Source organism: Coptis chinensis, chromosome 5 (assembly GCF_015680905.1).
Source record: "Coptis chinensis isolate HL-2020 chromosome 5, ASM1568090v1, whole genome shotgun sequence".
Classification (NCBI taxonomy): Eukaryota; Viridiplantae; Streptophyta; class Magnoliopsida; order Ranunculales; family Ranunculaceae; genus Coptis; species Coptis chinensis.
The window spans coordinates 15,108,886-15,121,830 of record NC_141460.1 but is presented as its reverse complement, the minus strand read 5'-3'; positions in this window follow the sequence as shown (position 1 = coordinate 15,121,830).

Here is a 12,945-nt window from a genome sequence, read left to right as displayed (position 1 = left end):
TGTCGTTTGAGAAGATAAAGAAGTTAGGCTGGTGTTGGACTTTAAATGGGATAGTTGGTGGGGTGTAAATATCGTGGGTTGGGTGGATAAATGAATTTTGGCCCAAGCCCAAATCTTTTCTAAAATACTGATCCTGTTCTGCTGCCTCGTAAACTTAAAATTAAGATTCCCGATTCGTTAGCAGTCTGATTTTGGCGAATGAGCTATGAAAATGATCAGCATGAAAAATACTATCTAATGATCTAGGAAAAACTCAAATCTAACCATAGGTGACATATAAAATGATGGAAGAACGCCTCGAATGCGTAAATGGCATAAGTTATGAGGGAGAAGGAAAATCTAGAAACTAGATTGTGTCACACTAATCTATACGACTTAAAGTAGCATAAACAAAGATAGGGAATTAAGAGAACAAGGTGGGGTGATTACCCACCCCCAAACAAAATTTTAGAATAGGATGAAAATTTTTGTTGTGGTGAAAAAGAAGGTTTTTCAAACTCAGATACCCTAGACTTTCTAATTTATCTAATATTTATAGGTTTTATATTTTCTAATTTTTATGCAATTGATTTTTGAAAAATACAATAATAAAGCAAGTACAAATGTAAATCACTCTATAGAAAAACACTACTCAAAGAAACGAGAAAAAGTGTATGAAAGGAATGCATGAATTACATGAACGTGGACTAAGGATCCAGCACTTACAACCACACACTCCGATAGGAGGGTCCAGTTACCTTGATGGAGTACTCCCAAAATATGGAATTAATACATACATAGAGGGTCAGTCCTCATAAATAGGGTCTTGTAGAAAGGTTTCTTCTACAGTGGGTGCACGTAATTTGTGAAAATGTTTTAAGCGTTGGCCATTTACTTGAAAGGTATTGTTGTCTTTGAATTGGGATTTACCAAAGTAATTACTCCTTGAGGAGTGACATCAGTAACCAAAAAAGGTCCTGACCAACGTGTTTTTAATTTACTAGGAAAAATATGCAAACATGAGTTATATAACAAAACTTTTTGACCAAGGTCAAACTTTTTATGCAAAATATGTTTATCATGAATACTTTTCATGTTAGCTTTGTAATCCTTTGATAAATCGTAAGAATCGCTACGGATTTCTTCAAACGCATTTAATTGTAATTTGCGCTTGACACCAGCGGCATTAATGTTGAAATTTAAACTTTTAATAGCCCATAGGGCACGATATTCTAACTCAACAGGAAAATGACAAAGTTTACCAAAAACTAAGCGGTAAGGGGACATACCAATATGTGTTTTAAAAGTCGTTCTATATGCCCATAAAACATCTGTTACGCGTCTAGACCAGTCTTTCCTATCAGGATTAACTATCGTTTCTAAAATCTTTTTAATTTCTCTATTGAACACCTCTACTTGACCACTAGTTTGTGGGTGATACGAAGTCGCCACCTTATGGGTAACTCCATATTTTTTTACTAAAGCTTCAATAACTCTATTACATAAATGTTTTCCTCCATCACTAATGATGGCCTTAGGTACGCCGAAACGTGAGAAGATATACTCCTTCAATTCATAAACAATACTATAATTTTATGATCATTATTACGACAAGCCATGGCTTCAATCCATTTAGAAACGTAGTCTACATCTACAAGAATATAAATGAAACCATGCAAAACAGGAAATGGACTCATGAAATCAATACCCCAGACATCAAATATCTCTACTATAAGAATTGAATTTTAAAGGCATCATATTACATTGAGTAATACGCCCAAGTTGTTAACATCTAATACACGCTTTACAATGTGCATGGGCCTCTTGAAACAGGATCGGCCAATAAAAACTGCATTGAAGAACTTTGGCAGTAGTTTTCTTTCATCTAAAATGACTGTTTCAGCAGTAACCTACTTTAACACAACGAGAGCAAATGATAAAGAATGCACTAATAACCAGAGGAAATTGATGTTGGGGGAGATGAAACTCAACCAAGATAATGGTTGCCTACGTACCCAAGATCTACTCTCTAGGGATCAAGTTTCAACGTAGTTCCTTGTTGTGAGAGAGAATGTTTTTTATGAATTGGTAGAGATTGAGTCCTAAGAGGACTGTGTTTGTTTGTCAAAAGAATTATTATCTCTTTGAACTTTTATCTTTATATTTCAACAATAATGAACCTGGACATATTCTTAAATATACCAGTTATTAGGTGTAGCTAGGATGAAACTCTTGGGCTTAATTGATTTAGGCTGGATCCGTGGGCTTAAATAGCCACAAAGTGGGGGTCTATACATCGCCCTTTTTTGGTGGATGGGCAAAGCCCATGTGGCAAAGAAGTTAATATAGAAAAAAGAATAGAAGAACATCAATTTAAAAGAAAAATAAATAAAATAGAATAAATGTTACAAAGTATTAGCGTGCGTAATCTCATTGTCAAAGGCGACAGTAGGCGATGAAAGGAGACGAAAATTATTTGCGACAAAAGACGGAAATAATTAGCGAAAATTATTGGCAGAAGATATTAGCGAAAATTATTGGCGGAAGTTATTTGTGAAAAGAGGCGAAAATAATTAACGAAAATTATGGGCGGAAATAATTGGCGGAAGTTATTGGTGGAAATAATTGGCAAAAATTATGGGCTGAAATAATTGATGAAAATTATTGGCGGAAGTTATTGGTTGAAACAAATGACAAAAATTTTTGGCGGAAGTTATTGGCGAAAATTATGAACGAAATTTTTTGGCGGAAGTTATTGGCGGAAATAATTGGCAAAAATTATGGGCGGAAATAATTGGAAGAAGTTATTGGCAGAAATTATTGGCGAAAATAATTGGCGAAAGTTATTGGCGGAAATAATTAGCAAAAATAGTGAGTGGAAGTTATTAGCGAAAGGAGGCGAAAATAATTGGCAAAATTTATTGGCAGAAATAATTTGGGGAAGTTTATGGCGGAAATAATTGGCGAAAATTATGGGCGGAAATAATTGGTGAAATTTTTTGGCGGAAGTTATTGGTGGAAATTTTTGGCAAAAATTATTGAAAATTAGTGGCAAAAGGAGACGGGAATATTGGCGACCGGAGACGGAAATTATTGGCGAAAGTTTATTGGCGAAAATAATTGGCGAAAAGTATTAGTGGAAATAATTAGTGAAAGTTTGTATATGGATATTGTTAAAAGATGCTCGAAAGGTGTGCCTTTTCCAGAGGAAAAGTAATAAAACGTTGATTGTGTAATAAAAGTAGGAAAAATAATACCAACCTTTAATGGAAATGCAACATCACTTCTTGTTTTTGATCTTGTGTTGTTCGCTGCATATTGATAGGTAATATTGATAGAAAAATATGATGACGATATAATGGGGTAATGCAGACGCCCCCAATATAAAATCAATGTAAGAAAGTGTAAGTCTCGCCCCCATTGTTGTCATTGAAAAAACTAAGGCAAAGGGGCCACGGTGGTCCTTAATGACTTTAGCTATTCAGGTGTAACAACACATGCACCAAACATGAGGCAAGGTCTGGAATTTTCCGCAGGTGCAAGGTTGTCATTCTTGCACTTGGACCAAACTAAAACACAACGCCGTTGCCTTAGTAGTGGAATTCACACGAATTCTAAAATTTGAGAGTATTCCAATAACTGTACCGAGCAAGAATAACCATCTTATTGACTTGAATTTTCTTTAAGCATGCATGAATGTGACATACTTAGACCGAAGAAGGCATAATATGGATGACCTCTTTGGAATTAATGCCAATGAATGACAATATTGCTGAAAGGAGGAGTACAGAAGAATAGAGTGATGTAATAAAGGACAACCAAACATATGAGAATGGAAATTGAATGTCTTTATTGATGGATAACATGTTAAAATGTAATGAACTTCGTAACGGTACGGTAAAAAATGTCGTTTGAGTCTGTTTCAACAACAACCATCGAGATGTACTGGAAATCATCTATGTGGATGAAATTGATTTAGCATCATATTCAAGGTCGAAAGGTGATAACACAGTTGAATACTTCGGCGTTGTACTATAAGCCTGCAAAATTACAGGAAACTCTTTTATCTCCCCTTAAGAAACAACAAAGCTCTTCATGCCCGTGACCATTATTTGTGGAAGTTATATCAAAGGGACTTTGTGTTAAACGAGGTGAAATCCATTTCATCCAGAAGATTTAAACAAACAGACGCCCCCGGTCGAGCCTATGTGGAGGATGACACTTGCCATTATCTCTTACAAGAGTTGGAGAGTTTAGGCAGTACACACATTCGGCTCCGACTAGAGATTTTCTTTTTCTTTGCGTGTAACCAGCCTATCTAAGTCGGTAGCTTGTCTGGGATCGTGGTCTTCCCTCTAGTTGCTTATGTGACACCTTCCTTCCCTATCGGATCAAACCTGTCTAGGATGGCGATTTTCCTCAGGTCAAAGAGATCGGCATTCCCTGTCAAGTCAATCTCATTTGGGATATTGGTCTTCCTTATATTTTCTTTTGTGACGCCTTCTTTCCCTGTCTGGGATGGCAATTTTTCTCAAATCTACGAGGTCGGCCTTCCCTGTCAGGTCGGTCTGGTCTGGGATGACGGTTTTCCTTATACTTTCTTCCATGACACCTTATTTCCCTGTCTGGTCGGACCTGTCTAGGATGATGATTTTCCTCAAATCTACAAGGTCGGCCTTCCTTGTTAGGTCCGTCCAGTCTAGGATGATGGTCTTCTTTATAGTTTTTTCTGTGATGCTATTTTTTTTTTGTTAGGTCGGACCTGTCTGGGATGGCGATTTTCCTCAAATCAGAGAGGTCGGCCTTCCCTATCAAGTCGGACCTGTCTGGGATGTTGGTCTTCCCTATTAGGTCAAACCTGTCTGGGAGGACGTTTTTTCATTACTTATCAAGTACCTTTCCTTGACTATCAAATTTTAAATTCTGACATCCCTTGACTCTCTATCGTTATCTTTTGCAATCAACTATTTCAATTGTTGTTCCGTCAGAGTTAAAGTATTTGCTCGAACAGCTAGACGCCCTCGGTTGTGCCCATGTGGAGAAGGATACCTTCCATTGTTTCTTATTGGAGTTAGAGATCTTTGGCGGTACGCACAATTAGCTCCGACTGGTGATTGTCTTTCTCTATTCCTACAACCAGCCTGTCTAGGCCAGTAGTCACCCTTGGCAGGATGGTCGATATAATTATACCGCTCCTCCATGTTTTGTTGCTCTTGTTTGTGATGAGACATGTCTAGGGTAGTAGTTATCCCTGCTAATCCGAATCTCCCTATAAGTTCGGGTAATAAGGTCATTACTCTTAGAGCGTGCACTGTTGATTGTGCTTGAGAAGTAGCACGTTGCTGAAGACTAGAAGTGGATCTTCAAGACGGTCCCAAACACTGGAATGGCCTACATCCCTACATGGTTGCCTTAATGTAGTTGAATTGACAACATCGTCCACTGCCTTTGTCTCTTTGTGAGCTTCCTTCTCAAGTTCCTATTTAAAATGTTGACTCGTCATAACTCACGCTCAACCGTATTAGGGGTCTATTGGCTGTTTCCATCACTTGTTCCGTTAGTTGGTGTGAGAGTAATGTCCACGTCCATATCCATGTCAACTGAACGATCAACATAGACGGACGGTGGACCACGTAGAGGATTACCGACTTGTAGGTTTTCTAATTGCAAGATTGTTAGGGGTGGTAGTGGTGGCGGTGCTGCAGTTGGATGTTGAAAATTAATCCTACCATTAGGAGCAACTTGATTGTTCAACGGTTCTTGCATTGGCCGACTTGAATTTCGAGGGTTGCGATTCCTATTGGCAAGAGTAATATGTTGACTATTTGGTCTGCTTCTTGTGCTTACCATCTTGATTGTTTCACGTGATAATGGATTCTAAAAAACCCACAGACGGCGCCAATTATGTTTCGGCAGTAACCTGCTTCAACACAACGAGAGCAAATGATAAAGAATGCACTAATAACCAGAGAAAATTGATGTTGGGGGAGATGAAATTGAACCAAGATAATGGCTGCCTACGTACCCAAGATCTACTATCTAGGGATCAAGTTTCAACGTAGTTCCTTGTTGTGAGAGAGAATGTTTTTTATGAATTGGTAGAGATTGAGTCCGAAGAGGATTGTGTTTGTTTGTGAAAAGAATTGTTATCTCTTTGAACTTTTATCTTTATATTTCTACAATAATGAACCTTGACATATTCTTAAATAGACTAGTTATTGGGTGTAGCTAGGATTAAGCCCTTGGGCTTAATTAATTTGGGCTGGAACCGAAGGCTTAATGAGCCACAAGGTAAGGGTCTATACAATGACCCCCGTATGATTGTTCATGGCAGAAAGATAAGACTTCATTGTGCTCCCACCGGGAACTCAATGACGAATTATCTGATCCGCACAATATTTAAAAAGGAAAGGTTCATCCCAGTAGTAAAATTTAACTTTGGCCAAAAATCTCTTGCTTTCATTTCTAGTCCATATATCAAGAATGATCTTGGACACTAAAAAATTAACAATGTCTGCATACCAAGGTGCAAAAAAAAGTGCATATAGATGCTCATCCGGAAAAAGGTCAGATATTGATCTGGAATCACTGTCATCCTCATTAGCTAGCCTAGATAAGTGATCTGCAACTACATTTTCATCTCCTTTTTTATCCTTAATTTCTAAGGTAAATTCAGTTAAGAAAAGAATCCAACGGATCAATCTCTGCTTAGCATCCTTCTACGCGAGAAGGTACCTAAACGCGACATGGTCTGTATAGACGATGGTCGTGGAACCAACTAAGTAGGGACGAAACTTCTCTAAGGCATATACAACGGCTAGAAATTCCTTTTCAGTAGTTATGTAATTACATTGAGCATCATTTAAGGTTTTACTAGCATAAAAAATTATTGTAGACTTATTATCTAACTTCAGTCCTAACACAGCACCAACAACATAATCACTAGCATCACACATAAGTTTAAAAAGTTTAGACCAGTCTGATGGTTGTATGATAGGTGCAGAGGTTAAAGCGACTTTCAAAGTTTCAAAAGCTTGTTTATAGTCATCATTATAATAAAAAATGACATCTTTTAAAAGCAATTGTGTTAAAGGCTTAGCTATTTTTGAAAAATATTTTATGAAACGTCTATAGAAACCTGCATAGCCTAAGAAGGCCCTAATGTCATGGACAGTCCGTGGTATAGGCAGAGACAATATTTTATCTATTTTTAGCTTTTTCTACTTCTATTCCATTTTTAGAAATAATATGACCTAAAACTATGCCTTTAATGACCATAAAATGACATTTTCCCCAATTTAAAACTAAGTTCTTTTCTTGACAGTGTTTTAAAACTTTAGAAAGATTTGAAAGACAATCTTCAAAGGAATGACCATGAATGGGAAAATTATCCATAAACACTTCCATGAATTTCTCCACCATGTCACTAAAAATATGTAGCATACAACGTTGGGAAGTACCAGGTACATTACAAAGTCCAAAGAGCATTCTTTTATATGTATACGTACCAAAGGGGACATGTGAATGTAGTCTTCTCTTGGTCATTAGGGTCAATAATAATATGAAAATAGCCAGAGTAGCCATCTAAAAAACAATAGTAAGCATGGCCGGCTAGACGTTCAAGCATTTGGTAGACAAAGGGTAAAGGAAAGTGATCCTTACGTGTCATAGCATTAAGCTTCCTATAATCAATACAAATCCGCCACGTTATAGGAATTCAGGTGGAAACTAACTCTCCATCGGCAATGCGAATGACAGTAACACCGGATTTTTTATGGACTACATGAACTGGGCTCACCCATTCACTATCTGAAATGGGGTTTATAATGCCAGCATCAAGTACTCTCAAAACTTCCACTCTAACTACCTTTTTAATAGTAGGGTTCAAATGATGTTGTGGCTCACGGAAGGTTTTTGCATTATCCTCCAAATGTATGCGATGTTTGCATACGCTACGGTTAATACTCTTAATGTCGTCTAAAGACCAACCAATCGCAGAACGATGTTCACAAATAACCCTAATCAAATTTGCCTCTTCAGTAGCAGATAACTGAGATGAGATAATAATCGGATGGGTGCCATCCGGATCTAAATGAATATACTTTAGTTCAATAGGAAGAGGTTAAAGTTCAGGGGGAGGGAATGAGGGTTTTCCTCATCTAAAATGCAGATTTGATCAGGAATGAGTTCTTCAAACTCAGGAGCTATATTATGGATAGGAGTAGATTCTAAGAGGTCATGTACTTCTTTGATGTAAGAATCATCGATACTGCCAAAGGAAAGAAATTGGTGCATCTGATTATCTGGAAATTTTTTATTAAAATAATCTTGAGCGAGGCTCTCTATCATGCTAATTTTTCCATCTATAGTTATGTCTGGTGTCTATTGCATCATTTTAAAAACATTTACCTCAACAACAAGATTTTCAAAGGAAATGGACATTGAACCATCGCGGCAATTAATGAGGGCATTGGCAGTTGCCAAGAAAAGACGCCCTAAGATTATAGGAATAAAGTCATGGGCGACTTCTGTGTCTAGAATGACAAAATCGGCTGGATAATAGAAGTCTTGTACTTTAACAAGAATATTTTCAACTACGCCTTTAGGATACTTAATCGAACGATCGGCTAACTGTAAAGTCATTTTAGTCGGTTTTAGATCGTGTATACCTAGTTATTTATAAAGGTAAAATGGGAGTAAGTTAACACTCGCCCCTAGATTTAGAAGAGCAGTTGCTGTGAAAGTATCGCCTAAGGTGCATTGTATAGTGGGATGACCAGGGTCCTTCTACTTAACGATTCTGTTATGTTCAGATAAAGAGGGAAACTATTATGTTAAGAAGGCTTCTTTAGGTATGTTTGTTTTCCTCTTTGTGGTGCACAAATCTTGAAGAAACTTAACGTGTGTTGGAAGACGTTTTATGGCTTCGAGAAAAGGTAGGTTTATAGTTAAATTTTTAAAGACTTCTCTAATCTCGTCAAAATTATCGTCCTTCTTTAGCATAGCTAGTCTCTAGGGAAACGGTGGTTTTTCTATATATTTAGCATAAGGGTCGATATAAGTATTGCCCTTTTCTTTAAGTGTTGTCAATTTCCCCTTAGGTTGAGGTTTAACTGGTACTTCTACTGTGGTAGGATCTTCAGTTTCAACTATGGTATTTAGTAAGTTTTCTTAATCTTGTTGTGGGGAATCCTTAGGCATTATTACTTTGTTGTCAACCACTTTTCCTGAACGTAGAGTAGTTACGGCATTTAGTTTTCCTTGTATTATATTTTCATTACTATAATTACCATTTAATTAAAAGGCTGTGTTTGTTGATTTTGGATTAGGTACGAGTTGACCTGGAAACACGCCTTTTTGTTGTGGTTTTTCTTGGGCTAACTGTTGGATAGATTGTTGAATTACTAGTAATATATGTTGTTGAGCTTGCATGTATACATCAAATCTATTAGTTTGGGAAGGTTGCGTTGCCATGGGTTGAGTAACAGGAACTATCTCACATTGATTATTAACCGGTGAATTTGGATAATTGTTATTTACCAGGACTAAACTTCTATTATTATTATTATTACCTTGCCATTGTCCTTGCCTAGGTTGATATTGATTGTAGTTGTTGGTGGACCGAACATTTTGATTATTAAAACCTGGAGGTGCTCCTTGATGTTGATTACTACGCCAACTAAAATTAGGATTTTGTCTCTAAGGTGCGTTAGGTATATAATTAAAAGCACAGACATCTTCTGGCTGTGATTGTGGTTGTTCATAAGCAAGATGACAATAATGATCGGAATGCTCAAAACTATAACAAAAATTACAGCGAAGAGAGTTTATATTCATGACGGGAGTTGGTTTCTCTTCTTGTTTATTAACAGAAAAGGCATCTACCTTACGATTGAGGGATTCAATTTAAGTTTTTAGTTCAAGATCTTGTTGAATCTCAAACATACTGGCTGCCTTAGCTATAGAAGAAGGAATGGAGCGGGAGTAATCATTACCTCCCCAGTTATTACTTTTTTGGATTGATTATCTAAAAAATTATAAGCATCTATGGCTCCTTGACCTAGGAAATTACCTCCATTCATGATATCTAAAGTCTCTTTATAATGTTGGGATAGGCTTTTAAAGAAGGGACAAACTAGTGCGTCTTTACCTATATTATGATGTGGACATTCTACTAGAAGATCAGTGAAACGATTCCAAGCCTCAGAAAAGAATTCTTGAGGCTTTTGGCGAAAGAAATGAATATTTTGATGCATCTCATCAGTCTTCTGTGGTGGGTAAAATTGTTCAATAAATAATTTTACTAGTTTTTCCCATGTATCGATAGAGTTCTTCTTTTATGTTGTTAGCCAAGCAGCCGCTTTGTCAGCTAGGGTGAAAGGAAACACCCTGAGCTTTATTTGTTCAGGTCTTATATTAGGATGATGAAATGTAGTAAGAACTTGTTGTATCCTACGTAAGTGTTGATAAGGTTTCTCATGGTCTAAGCCATGGAAAATAGGTAGCAGATTAAATATATTTGGGGGGATTCTAAAATCTCCCGTAGTATATGCAAGAATTATGAATTATGCAGGACTCAGGTCCATCGTTTAAAGCTTTATAGAAATCAGAGAGAGGTCTCTCTGCTATTTCTTCACCCATTGCTACAAATGTAGTGTTGGTGGGTGCATGTGGTGTGTGTGGTGATTGGTGAATTTCTAGATAGGCGATTATTTTTGTGTCTACTATAAACAAATATAGCAGGTTAATTTATGCGAACCAGATCTTAATCTCCTACAAGTTTTAAATCTAATATATAGGCAAGTCCAAACGAGCATGCAAAAATAGCCTGATTATTACTAGAAATAGAATCCTCTGACAGTAATTCGAGGATGTATAGAGGTGTTATATGGAGCATCCTTGCTACGCGTATAAATAGCGTCTTCAACAGCCTTGACGCGCAATTACGTTACTTGAATAATTATACGAGTACTGGTCCTGGTACACGGTGTAGATTGTGAAGTCCTGTAAAAAGATTAACCTTATTATTAGTTTTCAAAGTTTTAGGAATTAGGAAAATGCTTTTTACTATGGGCTTTGTGTTGGGCTTGGATGTTAGGCCTGTGAAAATGGGCTTTTGGTAGTGGGCTGTCGAATTAATATTTAAATTAATATTTGAAATAATATATATATATATATTATATATATATATATATATATTTATATATATATATATATATATATATATATATATATATATATATGTTAGAGGTTTCCAAATGAGCTGAAATTTTGGGAAGATAATCGTTATGGTGAGTGCTTCATAACCACAAAAAATTAGGTTTGAATTCATTTTGTAGGTGAAGTTTTACGTCCGTATTTATTTTAAGCTAACTTCAGTAGCTACTTTTTAGAGAATTACTGTATATATATATATATATATATATATATATATATATATATATATATTGTGTTTTTAATCAAACCAACGGCCAGGTTACTTAGGAATTTAAGGGAGATTATCCGTGCATGCATGATCCTTAATTAGATAACCCCAAATTCTTTCAGTTTGCTAGACACCGCGTAGAATGAAGAAAAATAATTTTTAAAATTTAGTAATTTTTAGCATACGAGTAATGTACAATATTGCAAATAATATTAAAAACTTAATTAACTATAATAAACATAGGGCACGTGCGCGCTTAGAATCTAGTTATATTGGGCGCGTGTCGCGCTTGATATGTGGAAGGCGGGTCTCGCTCAATAAAGGCAAATTTAAGGCGTGCGCGCGCTCGTGAGTGAAAACAGTGACTTGATTTTTTTAGGGTCAGGTCACGGGAAGACAGTGAGTTGGTTGCACAACTCGTATGCACTCCAGTAGTAGCAGAAAATTTCAAAGAAATTACGAACAGTGTTTTAGTGTTTATTTTGTGAATAGTGAAAACAGTGTTTTGTAATCTAAACACGCGTAATGTAAACGAACTAGATGGCAAGCGGCGCCATTGATAATAATAATATTTTTTTTGTCTTGAGGGAACAATTTTATGAGATGCTTGAACAGTAGAGAAAGAGGTGAAAAACAGTAGATAAATACTCTCTAAATCATGTGAGATAAAGGGGAGTAGTCGTGTTCGTGAAACTCTAGTTGCACATTACTTGGATACGAATCTAGATTGCAACGAACTATGCTTCACTAATAAGAGTCAAAACAGTAAATAGGTGATAAAAAAAGTGAATTTAAATAATGAATAAAGGAATTAGAAGGGATTTAATCCACCACGCGATTCAGTTAACTATTAGTTAGTATCGAATCGCTTATTGATCCCTAGTGAACACCAAGACATCTCGGATCGAGGTTTAACTAGCATGAGAGTGTAGCTCCATCACAAATCTCTTTGGTGGTGGCTCTATACTCTAGTTCTCCATTATGAGCTCTATCTCTAGTTACTCATAACGAAGAACTTGAAGTTCTTAATTGCAAAACAATAATTACTAATGATCAATCATCCTCACATGGCTTCTTAAACCTCCTTTAATGGAGGTTTAGCCTAGTGTCATAGGAATCATGCTAATTAAACAATAATAATAAGACATAATGTAAAGAACAATTACTAAAGTTAAACTAAAGCTTTTATTGATGGGAAATAATGGTGGCTACAAACTAAATTATTCTAACCCTAAAGAAAGTAAAAACTTATTAAAACTAAACTAAACTAATTATTAACTAAGGAGGGGAAGGTTGAAAAGGAGAGAAATTGTTAGCCTTAACCCTCTTTATATACGAGAGGGTTAAGGTTACATTTTTGTGCATGGGAAAAAAAAGGGGACTTAATTTGGGCCTCTAAAGTGAGCCTAAAGTCCATTAGGTTAAGTTTAAAAGGGCCACACCTACTGGAAATTACTTCAGTGCCCTTTTTATCCACTTTTATGGCTCTGATTAGAACAAGGCTGGGTCCATTAGAAAGCTTATTCTGAGCCAGTCGCTTT